The 14,123-nt window shown below is 53.8% G+C and overlaps 1 protein-coding gene across 1 annotated transcript in view; it reads right to left on the bottom strand.

Moving 5' to 3' along the window:
* LOC309444441 (uncharacterized protein) overlaps window positions 1-2,383 on the bottom strand; it is a 28,702-nt gene extending 26,319 nt beyond the window's left edge. Inside the window, exon 1 of the mRNA XM_082062251.1 lies at window positions 2,279-2,383. The gene's annotated coding sequence lies outside the window, so the exon portion shown is untranslated. The remainder of the gene's footprint in view (window positions 1-2,278) is intronic.
* Window positions 2,384-14,123: the final 11,740 nt, after the last annotated feature.

Below are 14,123 nucleotides of genomic sequence, written 5' to 3'. Positions count from 1 at the left end.
CTCATGGCCAGTCATGAAGAACAAACATCCACTACATCTTCAGGATAATCAAGAGAAACCACAACAATGGTACATTCCTCAGCATCTCCCACACCTATGAAGCAAAACCAGTCTGACCACACAGATGCTCGAGTCACATCCCCTGGTTACGATCTAAAAGAGTTCCAGGCCCTGGAGCTGGCTCCTCTGCAAAGTCAAGGGCACACGCTTCCCATTTCTGGGGCCAGCCTGGCCGAGTTAGAATGAACCAAGCACCAAGAAGCATAAACAGTCCCTTCTGCGAGTGCCAAGCTCACCTAGACCAGAGCCACATTAAGCAAACTCCATGTGTGTTCACCCAAAACCTAAAGTGCAGCAGCACTTACAGACTGGTCAAGAGAAAGGAACCGTGTCCAGTGCTGTCCATGAAAAGACCTTCACTGGGCACCGCGGGTCTGCAGGGTGAGCAGAGACCAGCCGTGTCACCATGGCTGGAGATCCCTATCCAAACCTGGGTTATGCACCCATCGCAAGTGTGCTGTTGGGACTGACAGGGATTCCCTGCAGCACCTGACTCTCAGAACATGTAAATCTTTTTAAACCAATAAACATTAATATTTGTTTTCCTCTTGAAATGAATCTACGTTAATTTTTAAAACATCACTGGAGGGCGTTAAATAAATAAGCTTCCCAATCAAGCTAACTGCCTGTAAAGGCAGCGAGATCTTTGAGAAAACTTTAGTTGCAAGCCTTGGGGGGAAGGTTTCAAAGGTCTGCGCGTATCAAAACGGCCTCCTGACCACTTTCTCTCTGGCTCACAAACTAAATGCGTTACTTGTCTTTCAGTGTGCCCCGCAGAGCACCCAGAACACCCCGCAGCTGTCTCAGCATGGTGTCAGGCAGCTGTCCCACGGCCAGGAGCAGTGCTGTTCATACACACCCCATCAACCACCAGCGCCTTAGCTACCTCAAGAACTCATGCTGGGCAAAGTCACGATCAAGTCCCTTGAAGAAACCCCTGGGAAATCAGAGGGGCCCGACAGGGCTCTGTGCATCCCAGGGAATACAACCCCCGCAGGAGCTCCTGCAGCAGCAGCAACCGGCTGTGACACCGAGGCAAAGAACACCCTGCTAAAGGCCCGCTCTCCTTCTCTGCAGGTGACGCAGGGCTGGCACATCACAGCAACCTCTGGGTTATACAAAGGCATCAGCAGACACAGGTCTGGTTAGGAAAAAAATAATATTAAGGGATGTTCTAAATGTAGAAAAAGATGGGAAGGGAAAAACAGACATCTCCGTTTTAGGTAGGGCCCATAGGTAAAAACTGCAAGAGTCTCTAAAGAACTGGCAGCAAAAGCTGCAATAAAACATCCCTCTGTATCGTAAGGACCTCTCTGGTCGTGGGCACACTCCAGCCCCTGGCAAGCACTGTAAGTATTACAACCAGCTGCAGATATTTTTTTTTTTAACAGAACTTGCTATTTATTCCAGTGGAAACTCCCTGCAAAGAAAACAGTTCCACTCAGCTACTGTTTGCTTTGGATGATTTGTTTGAGAATTTCAAACTGGCGTTTTGAATAATGTTTACAGTTTCCCCTCTTACTTTCCATTATTTCAGACTAATCCCATGATAATATGATATTCTATTGTTTGTTGTGTTGCACTTACAAAATCCGCAAGGGCAACTGCCGCTCAGCCACGACTGCACCTCTTCCCGCCCGCGCTCCCCGCGCCAGTGCACGGGCTGCCCCCCTCCAGGAGAGCCCGCGTTTCTCCGGCAGGGTCTAAAGGTACAAGACAGTAACAAAAGAACCGCTTTGCCTGTCTTTGTTTGCTGAGAGGAGCGCAAAGTGACGCGCACTCGACAGGTCTCCTGGAACGACACCGGGATGCGGAGCGCGGCGACTCCGGCACCGCTCGGCAGAAGCGACTCCGCGAACGCGCCGCAGGCGCAGCCGCTCCCGGCAGCCCGAGCCGCGGCGGCTTGCGGGTCATTCCCGCCCGGACCAGCGCAGCGCCCGGCGGGTCCCCAGCTCCGCACACACCGCCGCCCCCGCTGCCCCCTCCCCTCGGCCGCCGGGCTGACCGAACCAGCCGCCTCCGCCGCTCCCAGACCGGCAGCAGCTTCACCCAGCGCTTGTCCGGCGCGTCCTGACCCGGCCCCGCATCCCCCCCAGCCCCCCGGAGCCGACACCCGAACCGCCACCGACCGGCAGCCACCCCGGGCAGCACGCAGGAGACCCCGCGAGAGACACCCCTGCCCGGACCGCCCCCGGGGCAGCACGGGCCGCTCCGGTACCTGCCTGGCCCGGGGCAGCACGGGCCGCTCCGGTTCCTGCCGCTGTCACGGCCGCGGCGCGATGCGTCTCATGGCCGCGGCGGCCGCGCTGGTCCCGGCGCGCGGGGCGGCCGGTGCGTGGGCTCGCGCGGGGCGCGGGGCCGGCGCGCGGCCCGGCGGGGCGGGGCGGGGCGGGGCCGGGCGGTGGCGCCCCCTGCTGGCCCGGGGCGGCGGCGGCTCCGCTCGGGCTCCGGCGGGCGGCGCCGTCGGTTCTCGGGTCCCGCTGCTGCTCGGCGGGAGCCCGGCACGGTTCCCCGCACGGTGCCCCGCAGGCGCCCACCTGTTCCTCCGGGGCGTGGGGAGCACCCCGGTCTGCAGCAGGGCGGCGGCAGCCCTCGGCGGCCGGGTACCGGCGAGCTGTCGGCGCTTCCAGCCCGGGCCCCCCCGATAGACGCCGTGGCGGAGGCACAGGGAGGAAGTTCACCGGCAGCCGGAGCTGCCGGGACCCAAGACAGTCACGCTCTTGTCCTGGAAAGCAGCTGTTCCTTCAGATCGAGGCAGGTGAGGAAGAGCACACAGCAGTAACTTCACAAGGTGTCACACACAGTTTTCCTTCCCTCACCTCCCCATCTCCTGCCCCAGCTGTCAGCAATATACGTGCCCACCCAGTTTTCCAGCCTCTCCTAAAAGCAATCAGCACCCCACTTGGCCTGTCTGTGCCATTTCTTGCATCCATTTCCAACCAGAGCTCAAAAAAAATCTCACCCCGTTTAACAGCCCGTCCATTCCTTTGGGAGGAACGTTCAGGTCACAGCTGAGTGGTTCACAGCAGAGTATTTGGGACCATCAAACTGAAGCCATTTCCTCTACATGATGTGATCTTTTCCTGATCTTCATTCTCCCTCCTTCCGACTTCTTCACTTCCTTCATTTCAAAGTTCCCACCTTTTCAGCGTCTTTTCTCTGACTGGACTGCAGATGTTCGGAGGACAGACCACAACTTACTCAATTCTGGTGAATGTTCTGATGGAACTGGGGCAGAAACCCATGGCCTTGGCACGGCCTGGTTTGCTGCCAAGGCTGCTCAGCTCAGCCTCCCAGCCAAAAACCTGGTTTGGAGAGCCCGTGGGTACAGGCCAGGTCAGTGTTTTGGGTGCTGGTCGGATGCGGGAAGCCTTGTGAGTGGGACTCCTGCTTTCAAGGGAGGCAGCTGGTGTCTGGCCCCCGGGCTGGAGGATGAAGGGTCTGTGGCGATGTGTCCAGGGGGAGCTTGTTTCTGTGCCACGAGTCCTGTGGCTCACAGACACGGACAGAAATACTGCCGGGTTAACCCGCACTGCTGCGACTCAGCATCCTCGGGTGCCTGGCCAGGTAGAAATTCCGTACATTAATTCCGTAATTCTACCATGATTGCTGGACAGAAATTACTATGGAAAGCAATTAAAGCATGCACTGACAAGGTACTTTCCTCTCTGAAATTATTTCTGCAACTCCCCCTGTATCAACAAACCCCATGATTGCAGCACATTTCACAGGATCACAAATACCCTTCTGTGGCAGCCACCCAACTTTCCACTCACTCTCCGTGGAGAACTCGGTGCCCATTCGCCCTCGCTGCTGTGTGAAGAGAATGCGTGTGCCGTGTTCACAGCACCGCGACGGAGCCGATGGAAAAGGGACACAGTGAGTCCAAAGGGAGGATCAGTAAAAGTGAGAAGGCGTTTAGTAATGCAGATTCTTGGTTTGGAAAGATTCCATATTAGCCTGTTGCTTTTTCCTTTCTAATTAATGTGAGGTGCATGTTTGTGGGAAGCCATCATTTATCACCAGTTTTGCTAGATCTCTCAGCTCTGTTTGTGTGTCCCAACAAACCCTGTGGTGTTCCCCATTGCATCCCTCACCTTTTAGTAAGTGTCTGCTTTGTACATTTTGTCACTTACTGGCTATAAGTTTTTACCATTATATATATATATTTTTTTATTATTTTTTTTTTAAAGCAACCCTTCGTGCATTGTGGAAGGTGGCAGACAGATGGCCTTGCAAGGGGAACTTGTGGTGCACCCAAAGTGCAGGTTGAGTACATGGGCTTCTCCTGTACCACCCCCTTTAATCCTGGGTCCCAGGAGGAGAGTCGCTGTCTCGTTTTGGGAAAGGTTTGCTTGCCATCCTTACTATATTTGCTTGACCTCTTCCTTGATCTTGCTGCAAGGAAGCCAGTTAATGGCAATTGTGCTAGCAGATGTTATCACTGAGTTATTTGTTTGTGCCACTATGACGTACGGGACTGAACTCTTTTGAAGGAGCCCCCTAGGCAGGGGCTGAACTCCCGCTGGCGGGACGGTAACTGGGCAGCAAAGGCGCCCTGGTAAGTTCTGACTCCAGGATTTGTAAAGCTCCTGTCCCGGGAATGTTGTGCTGTCACAAACAGAGCTCGGAGGTGCGTGGGTGCCCTTGGTGCTGCTCTGTCCCAGCGCTGCTCAGGGACCCGCCGGGGCTGCGGGAAGGAAGGGCACAGAGCCCCGTGCCCCCCTTGCTGGTGTGCAGGACTTTTCCTTTAAAGTTTTCTATCTGCAGGGCAGGGAAATTCTGTTACTGTGGGGAAGTCTGTTTGTGTTGGGAAAGGAGCCACTGGAGAGACTAAATATTCCAAGGTAAACACGTACCGAGGGCAGTTCTGCCACTTTGAGGAATATCTGTGCTATAAAACCCTCTCTGGAGACGTGCTGAAAACAACGCATTGAATGGGGGAAATGTACGCTAATCTGTGCTAAGGCATTTTGATCTCTCTTAAATTCTAGGTTCAATCTTGCAAACAAGTACTCAAAGCTTTTAAAAACCAAAAGCGCACCACTTCTCAGGCACAGAGACTGTCTTGAAAAGCCAAGTGATTTTTAAAAACTGTAGAGAAGCATGAAGAATGCTTCATCTGCCACCTGGAGAACTGTGGTCTGATCATTGCTTGCATACAAGGTTTGAAAAGTTGTGACTTTTTGGTGGTGAGATCCCCTCTGTCTCTAAACAATCCTTGCAAATTTACCTTGTGCAGACGGTACCCAAAGCAGAGACGACGCCCCCCCCGCAGGCGTGGCTGCGGTCTGTCCTCAGGCACAGCGTGCGGCAGCCGGGCCCGCGGGGGCGGCGCAGGGCGCCCGTCCCGCCGCTCTCCGCCCGGGAACGGCCGCGGGGCGCGCTGCTTGTGCGCCGAAACGTGCAAACGGGCCAGACACGCACGGCTGCAAACGACCCTGGTGCTTATTGGTGCTTTTCAGTCCTATTTTCCTGTGGCTGGGGAAGCAGATCTGCAGCCCTGATGTGTCTCTACCCGCTGTCTGGTTGTAGCAACAGTGCTGTAAGGAAGATGGCACGGCCTTTTCCAAAGGAGCTCTCCAGACACGTTTTCTTGAGTTTTATTTCCAAAGGACCTCTTTCCTAATCTAGCAAGCAGAAAAAGTTTCCTTTGCAGTTGCAAGTTCCTTTGAATTATGAGTTTAATAACAATTATTATAGTAGCTAAAATGCTTTCGAGCCTCTAAGCTTATTATACTCCCACTAGTAGCTTAGTGGAGTTTAGCTGTGTTTCTCTGTCTCCATTGCATGGGCGTAGAATTTCAGGATATCTGTGTTTTATGGATCAGCAAAGTGCATCAATAACCAAGACAACATTCTCCTAATTTTTTGAGCAAACTTTGACAGAGGAACCTCTTCCCTCCCCTTTGCCTCCTGCCCAAGAAACATCCACGGAGGATCATTTTCAGAGGAGCAGCTAATCTTCATGAGAAAGGGCTCAGAAATAGCCTGCTGCTTTCTCAGACAGTTTGTGTTATAGTGTCAGAGCAGCCATATAGAGGAGCAGACAGGGAGAAGGGGAATGGTTGTATCCTGCTGGTGTACAGACAGAGGCATTCTCTTCAAGGAGCAGAATCAGTGGTATGGACTTCAGGAAGGTCATCTCTGCTCGGGTCGTCTTTGCTCGTGGCTTTGCTGCTCCCCTCAATCAGCTGCCTGTCTTTCTGAATCAGGCTGTAGTGGTGGGGTTTTTTTCCCTTTTTGAAATGTGAATACACATCAAGCAATTTTTAAAGATACAACTGCTCCAAGGCAGCCAAATTGGCTGCAAGCCTGGATATTGTAGGGAGGAATTCAGTCTTGGAAATCTGTCAGCATCAATGGTCTTCAGGTCCCCAGTGCCTTTCGAAGGAGAGCTGGATGTCAGTGCCGGGAAAACCGTGTGCAAACAGATCGAAACCAACTTGTTCCAACTGGAGCCTTTAGAGTAAGTTTCTAAAGAGCCCTTAAGAAAAAGAACCCAACACCCTCCCAGAAATAAACCCCAAACAGTTGGGAATTTGTTTTCAAAAGGGCATTCAAGATAAATTCCATTACAACTGTTACTCCAAATCATTGTGCTTTGGAAAAGTGCAAACTACACATTATCACATGGGAGTCATCTCAGACAGACCCACTTCCACAGCCCACTCAGCCAACGGACCCCACTCCAGTGCAGTTTTTGCCTTTGCTGGTTATGGATTTGTTTAAAAACCACCGGGTAGTCCCATCCGTACCGTCCTGTGCAGGCAGGAAAGAGACTGAAATACTTCCCCTGTTTGTGCGACACGGCTGCAAACAGCACGAGCAGCAGTGCTGAGCCCTCTGACATGGGTGACTCACGCAGAGACAGGCGAGTGCTCAACAACAGCACCTTTCTCAACAGATAGGAATATTGTTTTAATTGCTTGGAGTTGTTATTTGATAATGCAAATCAAGTATCTGAAAGACTCTGTCAACACACAGGATCAACAAAGAAGTTCACGGTGCTCCCGGGTTTGCTTCCCGCGGGCAGCGCGGCAGGAAGGGCCCGTGGCTCAGGTCTGCCGTGCCGCTGGCAGCGCTGCCGGCGTCTGCAACGCACCGGTGTCCAGCGGTGCTGGTTAGATGTTTGCTGAACCAATGCAGGGATCAGCTAAGAGACTTTTCCATGTCTAGCACTGCGCTGTCAGTGAGCTGAAACCCGGGACGCTCTCCTGCCCTTCAAGCAGTAAGTCATAGGCTGAGAGCAGGAAATGGGGTTACCGCGGCATGGATCAGATCTGTACAGAAGTCTGCGTTCCTGAGCTGTGAATTTTAATAATAACCTCTGATATGTGAAGGTTATCCCATCACATCCTCCCTACACAATGTCACTTTACGTGGTTGCTGAGGCTGGATTTTGTTCTCAAGCCAAAGGTTGAGCTGGCCCCTGCTATAGAAATAATGCATCCTATAGGCGTTGTGTGCCCCTCTGCCCGATTCCCATCGTGTTTCCTTTAGCAGGGCTCGCTGGCATCCTGTTTGCCGGCTTCCTTTGTCTGCTGGAGCTTCATTCAGGGCTGAACATACTGTAAGGATGTCTGTACAACGATTTGGCATGTTTGAAAAGCATGAAGGCTACTAAAAGGAACATGGTTCCAAATGGCAGATCCTCCTTTTTCTTTCCTTCCTCAGGGCGAAAGGTCCGTTGTACAGCAGCCGTTCTTGCCCGGTGCCCTCAGCCCCCCTCAGGTGTGCGTTTCCCACGCAGGCCCCCCTGCCCGTTCCCACCCCGCCGGGCAGCCGCACCTCTCCGGACTGACTCCTGCTTCGGGAAAGGTGCTCAGCCCAAGGAGCAGCAGGTTCCTTCACTGCTTGGCTGCTGTTCATTAGAGTGGGGTGTCATATAGTTTTGCTGCTAGGTCAGGAGAAAAATGTGTCTACAATGTATGTAATGTTCTCCCACAGGTGCCGCAGGCCTACCCCGAATGCAGTCAGACAGTGTAAAGATCTTTTACAACCACCTGTAACTTACAGTTGTGCCCCTGTTTGCAATATAAACATGCAGTGTGTCTTGCCATGCTGTTAATCAAGCAAACTGGATTAGAAAACACCTTGCTTGTGCTATTTGGACAAGGTATTGTTGCTTTTGGAATCTCATTTTCTGCTTTTCTATGCACACGAGCCTGGCCAGTTCCAGTGTGGTTAGAGCGGCTGGAAATACCCATGCAGAAATCCACACCCCACTGAAATCAGTGAGATAACTCATTGGTTGTTCCTGTTCCTCTGTTTTAACAAAACGTTAATCACATGAGTAAACTGGTGAGATTTGGATCATCATTTTAAGCAATGTGATTAATTAGGTTTTGTTTTGCTTCTCTTTCGTATCAATAGTTTAGATCTCTGATAGTGGCGGCGGGAGGAAGGCTCTCTTCCCATGCCTGCTCTGGTCACTGCCTGTCTGAGAACAGCTTGGCACAAAGCCGGTTTGAAAGGGCAGCAATATGTCTGTTGACACTGTGACTGCTTAATCTCAGGTAGAATAAAAGATGAAACGTGAGGGCTTGATTCCCAGCTGCAGGGAACGTGTCTCCAGCACCTCTTCGCACACTTGTTGGGCGCAGCTGAAACGCAGGAGTTCCCTGGGTGCTGGGAGACCTGTGGCTTTGGTTCCTGAACAAAGGACAGGATTCTGCTTTTGAGGCTGATGTTGAAGTTTTCCTCATGCGAACCATCCCAGCAGGAACCTTGGGGCAGCGGTGCCTCAGCCCACGGGCCTGGGGAAGGTCAGCTTTGTTAAGGCCCATTAGAAACCCCCAACAGATGCCCAAAGCACACTCAGGGGGAGTTTGCAAGCTGGCAATAATTTCACTTCAGGTTCCACCCTCCGCATGCCTCAGTGTAATGTAACGTATACTGCAGCCAGAGGTTTAGTGGCCTTGGATTAAGTCCTGTTTCCAGCTCTGGTCCTGAGCGCTGCCCTTCATCTCGCCTTGCCGGAGACCCATTGAAAGTACAGCCTCGGTGTTTTCACAGGGGAGAAGAGTGCACTCTGGGGCTTCCAGTTTGTTTCTTTTCACTCTCCTTGAACTTGAAAATGCCTACTGGGATTTTGATCCCAGTTTCAAAAGAAAACAATGTCTCTTAAGAGAGACCAAGCATGGGAAATGAGGGGACACACACTCAGTGGAAGCAAACTCATGGTGACAGTGGATGCTGTTGTGCAATCTTACCTTGATGGTGGCTGGTATCTGCCATAACAATACACTGAAATACATCACTTTGAGAGAAAAATATGATGAATGCTAGCAGGCTAAGGGAGCCTTTCGACACGCCGTGCACCAGAGTTTTGGAAACCAGCCGGCCCTGCGGCGCCGGCGGCAGCGGTGACTGCTCTCTGGTTGCTCCGTGTCGTGGAGGGACGGGGGCCGGTGGCAGCTCCAGGTGCTGCTGGAGCCCCAGCACTGCCTGTGTGTTTCAGTGGCTGTGAAGCCACCTACAATTGTATCCTGAGGTCCAAACATGTCACAGAGCTGCTCCCTCATCACTAATGGACATTAGAGCTCCTCCCTATGCCCGTATCAGTTTGTGGTGACTGGTTCCCAGTGACTGACCATTTATGGGAAAATATGTGTTTTTGAGAGTAAGAGCTTTTGCCACGGTCACTCTGCCCACGCAGACAGGGCTGTTGTTGCCAGCTTCCAGCCTCGGCCCTGCCTATCTGCCTCAGCCTTTGGAAGAGGTGACGCGTGCGTCCTGTGCGTGTTTGGAAAGGAGCGCACAGCAGGATGTGGAAGTGATCCACCGCACGCGCTGAGCACCAGGGCGCCAGGCAGGCACAGCAGGATGTTCAAGTGATCCACCGCACGTGCTGAGCACCAGGACGCCAGGCAGGCACAGCAGGATGTTCAAGTGATCCACCGCACGTGCTGAGCACCAGGGCTCCAGGCAGACACAGCAGGATGTTCAAGTGATCCACCGCACGTGCTGAGCACCAGGACGCCAGGCAGGCACAGCAGGATGTTCAAGTGATCCACCGCACGTGCTGAGCACCAGGGCGCCAGGCAGACACAGCAGGATGTTCAAGTGATCCACTGCAGGATGTGGAAGTGATCCACCGCACGCGCTGAGCACCAGGGCACCAGGCAGGCACAGCAGGATGTGGAAGTGATCCACCGCACGTGCTGAGCACCAGGGCGCCAGGCAGGCACAGCAGGATGTGGAAGTGATCCACCGCACGCGCTGAGCACCAGGACGCCAGGCAGACACAGCAGGATGTTCAAGTGATCCACCGCACGTGCTGAGCACCAGGACGCCAGGCAGGCACAGCAGGATGTTCAAGTGATCCACCGCACGCGCTGAGCACCAGGGCGCCAGGCAGACACAGCAGGATGTTCAAGTGATCCACCGCACGCGCTGAGCACCAGGACGCCAGGCAGACACAGCAGGATGTTCAAGTGATCCACCGCACGTGCTGAGCACCAGGGCGCCAGGCAGACACAGCAGGATGTTCAAGTGATCCACCGCGCGTGCTGAGCACCAGGACGCCAGGCAGACACAGCAGGATGTTCAAGTGATCCACCGCACGTGCTGAGCACCAGGGCGCCAGGCAGACACAGCAGGATGTTCAAGTGATCCACCGCACGCGCTGAGCACCAGGACGCCAGGCAGACACAGCAGGATGTTCAAGTGATCCACCGCACGTGCTGAGCACCAGGGCGCCAGGCAGACACAGCAGGATGTTCAAGTGATCCACCGCGCGTGCTGAGCACCAGGACGCCAGGCAGGCACAGCACGGCGGGCTCCCTGTGGGATCACCCTGCGCTTCCCCTGCAGCCGCTGCTGGGAGCAGTTCTGAGCAGCCACCACCAAATATTCGTGGCTGTGAGGAGCAAAATGTTCAGAAAAATAATAGCATTTCCATTCTTTTCCTTCTACTCTCTATCAGCTTCTAGGATCAGATACTCCTAAGGCTCTGATTACCTTCCCTCCAGCTCCTTTCCTTGCTGTTTCTGCCTGGCTGCAGTTTCAGGTCCGTGTTTTGTCACCTGTAGGGCAGAACCGCCTCGCTGTCCCGGTGTCTAAGGAGGGTGTGGAGGAGACAGGCTGTTCTCAGAGATGCAGAGTGGAAGGATGACAGGCAACAGATCTGAGCTGCCAAACATGGAAGTCTGATCAGAGACTTTTGTTTGAAGACGACCAGGATTTTAATTTCAAGTTTGGTTTGTCTTCTGCTCAACTAAGAGAAGTCACTTGTAAGTACAGATGTAGCTTTCAGCGTGTGTTTGTCTTCCCTGCACTGTCTGAGGACAGGTGGGAGCAGATAAGCTGGGCAAAGCCTGTGGACCTCAGAATCTACGGTCAGCCTGGAAAACGGGGCCTCCAGAACACCTTCTTTCTTGTGGGAAGTGGATTCCTTGTGAGGAACGCGAAGAAGTTCAGGTGGCTTATCCAGAACTGATTTTAACCTGAAATATAAGAAATACAAGCTGGGCACGGTGCCCCAGCGGGGACGCAGGACCACGAGCACCCAGGTGACAGCCCAGGTCGCAGGTCTCGTTGCTTGGGAGCTGCGTGGGGACGCCTGGGCTGTGTGACAAGCGCAGTGACAGCTGGGCTCTGGCTGCACGCCCCGCGGTTCCGGAGCAGCTTGTGCGAGCTGACGGGACACACGAGCGCGGTGACCGCGCAGCACACGTCCTGGGACGGCAGGGTCATGGATCTTTTTGGCCCACGTAAAATTTGGCAAGCGGCGGTTCTGTGAATTTGAACCAAGCCGAACACACCTCTGAGGTCATTGCTGCCATGAGATCACCACCCGGGCACAATGTTCAGGACCTTTGAAAACTCTCTTTCTGTTTTTTTAACATTTTCCCTCCTATTTGAATCAGATCCAGGGCAGTTAGAGTCCACTGAGGGAACAAACAGCTTAGCAAGCCCGGGCTGTGACTGCCCGGCGCGGCGCCGCGCGCGGGCTCGGCAGGATGCGCGCTGCGCGGGTGTGAGTCTGCAGGACTCCAGCCTTGTGAAGTCAGCGCCAATATCAGATTACCATGATCCTCTGGAATTTTGAGTACAGCCTCCTTCTATGTTTTCACTCTGCGGAATATTTATGAACAAGCTTGATTTTTTTTCCTCTATTTTGGTTTTAATTTATCAATCTACTTGGCACATGCCAACCGCTGTTCAGGAACCTGTCTTGGAGAGGGGTCCAATCTCGCACCTCAGACGCTGGCACTCGGGCTGCTGGGGGTCAGCGGCATCCTGGTCCTCGACGGGCCGGGGCGATCTCCAAACCAAACTTTTGGGGTTTTTTTTCCTTGTCTTTTTAAACCAGAAGAAACAAAGTGTTTAACAGCAAAGTGTCAAAGTCACGTGAAGCAGTGTGGTTGGAAGGCTACCACAAATAAGGAGGAAGCTTTTGTTTTCCCTGTGGTAACACTGACCCACGTGAATACCGTTGTTAAGGAGAAGATGGCTCATTGACTCAACGTCAGGGGAAGCATTTCTGGAGAGACTGTTCCATAACGATCCTCAAACCACCAGCACCGCGCTGACTGCAAAGTCTCTCTGTGCACTCAAGGGAGCTTTGAAAAGATGCAGTGATTGTTTGTTTGAAGGGATGGACAGCTCTTGCAGAACCTTGGCACCCTCCCCAGGCTGTACTGCCACAATTCTTCTGCTTTGGAAAAGGATGCTGGCCACAGAGCATTAACGAGGTAAAATAATGGTGCGGCCCGTGGAATTGCGCAGGGGGGCCGGCACACCTGGGCTGGGGTGTCCTGTTTGGCCCCCCGCAGACGCGCTGCCCCTCGGCTCCGCTTTGCCGCCCGCTGCCCCGAGCCCCTCCCAGCGGCTCCGTCTGCGCGGCCCCGCAGCCCCTTCCCCGCCCCGCTCCTGCCCCCCGCCCCCCGCGCTCTCAGCGCCTCCTTCTCTGCTCTTCCTGCAGACGCCTGCCCTCTGCACTGTCTCACACGGCATCCTCTCTGCGCTCCCTCTCCATATGCAGAGCAGAGATACTTCCTTTTATTGTCCGCGCAGCCCCTGCAGAGCCACCCGTCCCCGTTTCTTCACTGCGGTAGCGTTTGGAGTGGAAGTTGTCCTGCTGAGAGCAGCCACACAGACGAGGCAGGAGAGCCGAGCCTGCACCCCAGATCATGCCCACTTGTAGACTGCTGCTGCCTGCCTGTGTGCCCAGGGGAGAGCGCGCTCAGGCTGGGGGATGACACGGTGGGATGTCCTTTGCTGCTCAAGGACTGTCAAAATGTTCACAAAGCCTCTCTCTTCTTTGCAGGACAAACCTGGCACAGGCAGAGTCAACAGTGAGTTTTCCAGCACACACTTGCCTGTGACATCCACCTTGTCTGCAAAAACTGATGGGCGTGGAAGGGAACAGGACAACCTGGGAGTGTCTTCATGGGTGGCAAGGCACTTGATCTTCATGTTGAGCGTGATGGCAAAAGGGCTGGAGAGGAGCATTGGTGAGGGAGACCACCTGAGACCACCAGCTTATATTACAGAGGTCACAGCTGGAACAGCTTCAGTGCGACCAGAGGTGCAACACCAGCCTGTGCAAGCCAAGGAACTGACCCCAAAGAGCAAATCTTAAGGGGGGCAGGTGACAAAACAAATGAACAAGCCAACAAACAAAACCAAACCCAACCAAACAAAAAACCAAAAACCAAGCAGAAATAAGATCACATGCAGGACACTGTCCCTATAAACAGCCTCCTCCCTAGAAAAGCAAATTTGGAGGCACAGAGCATTTCTATATTGTGATAAGGTGCAGCCTGCAGGACCCCCCTGGACTAGAAGAGATTTCCAGCAGTGCCTCTGAGCTCTTTCCCGCAGAACCGCCCCATGCAGAGCTCCTGTGCCAGCCAGCACCTGCGAACGCTTTGGCTCTCCACCCCTGAGCAGCCCGACACAAGCTGGGACGGCTGCTGATAACAGAGCTCCTCAGCCCTCCCACGGCAGATCCGCGTTTTCTCTTGCTCCTCCTCACCCAGTGGCCCCAGCGTTACCACCTCCATACAGAGCCCCAGCGAATGTGTTACAAAGCACTTCAGACCTGGTGGTCC

Source organism: Streptopelia decaocto (genome assembly GCF_964273445.1).
Source record: "Streptopelia decaocto genome assembly, chromosome: 10".
Taxonomy (NCBI): Eukaryota; Metazoa; Chordata; class Aves; order Columbiformes; family Columbidae; genus Streptopelia; species Streptopelia decaocto.
This window is presented reverse-complemented; position numbering and strand designations above follow the sequence as displayed.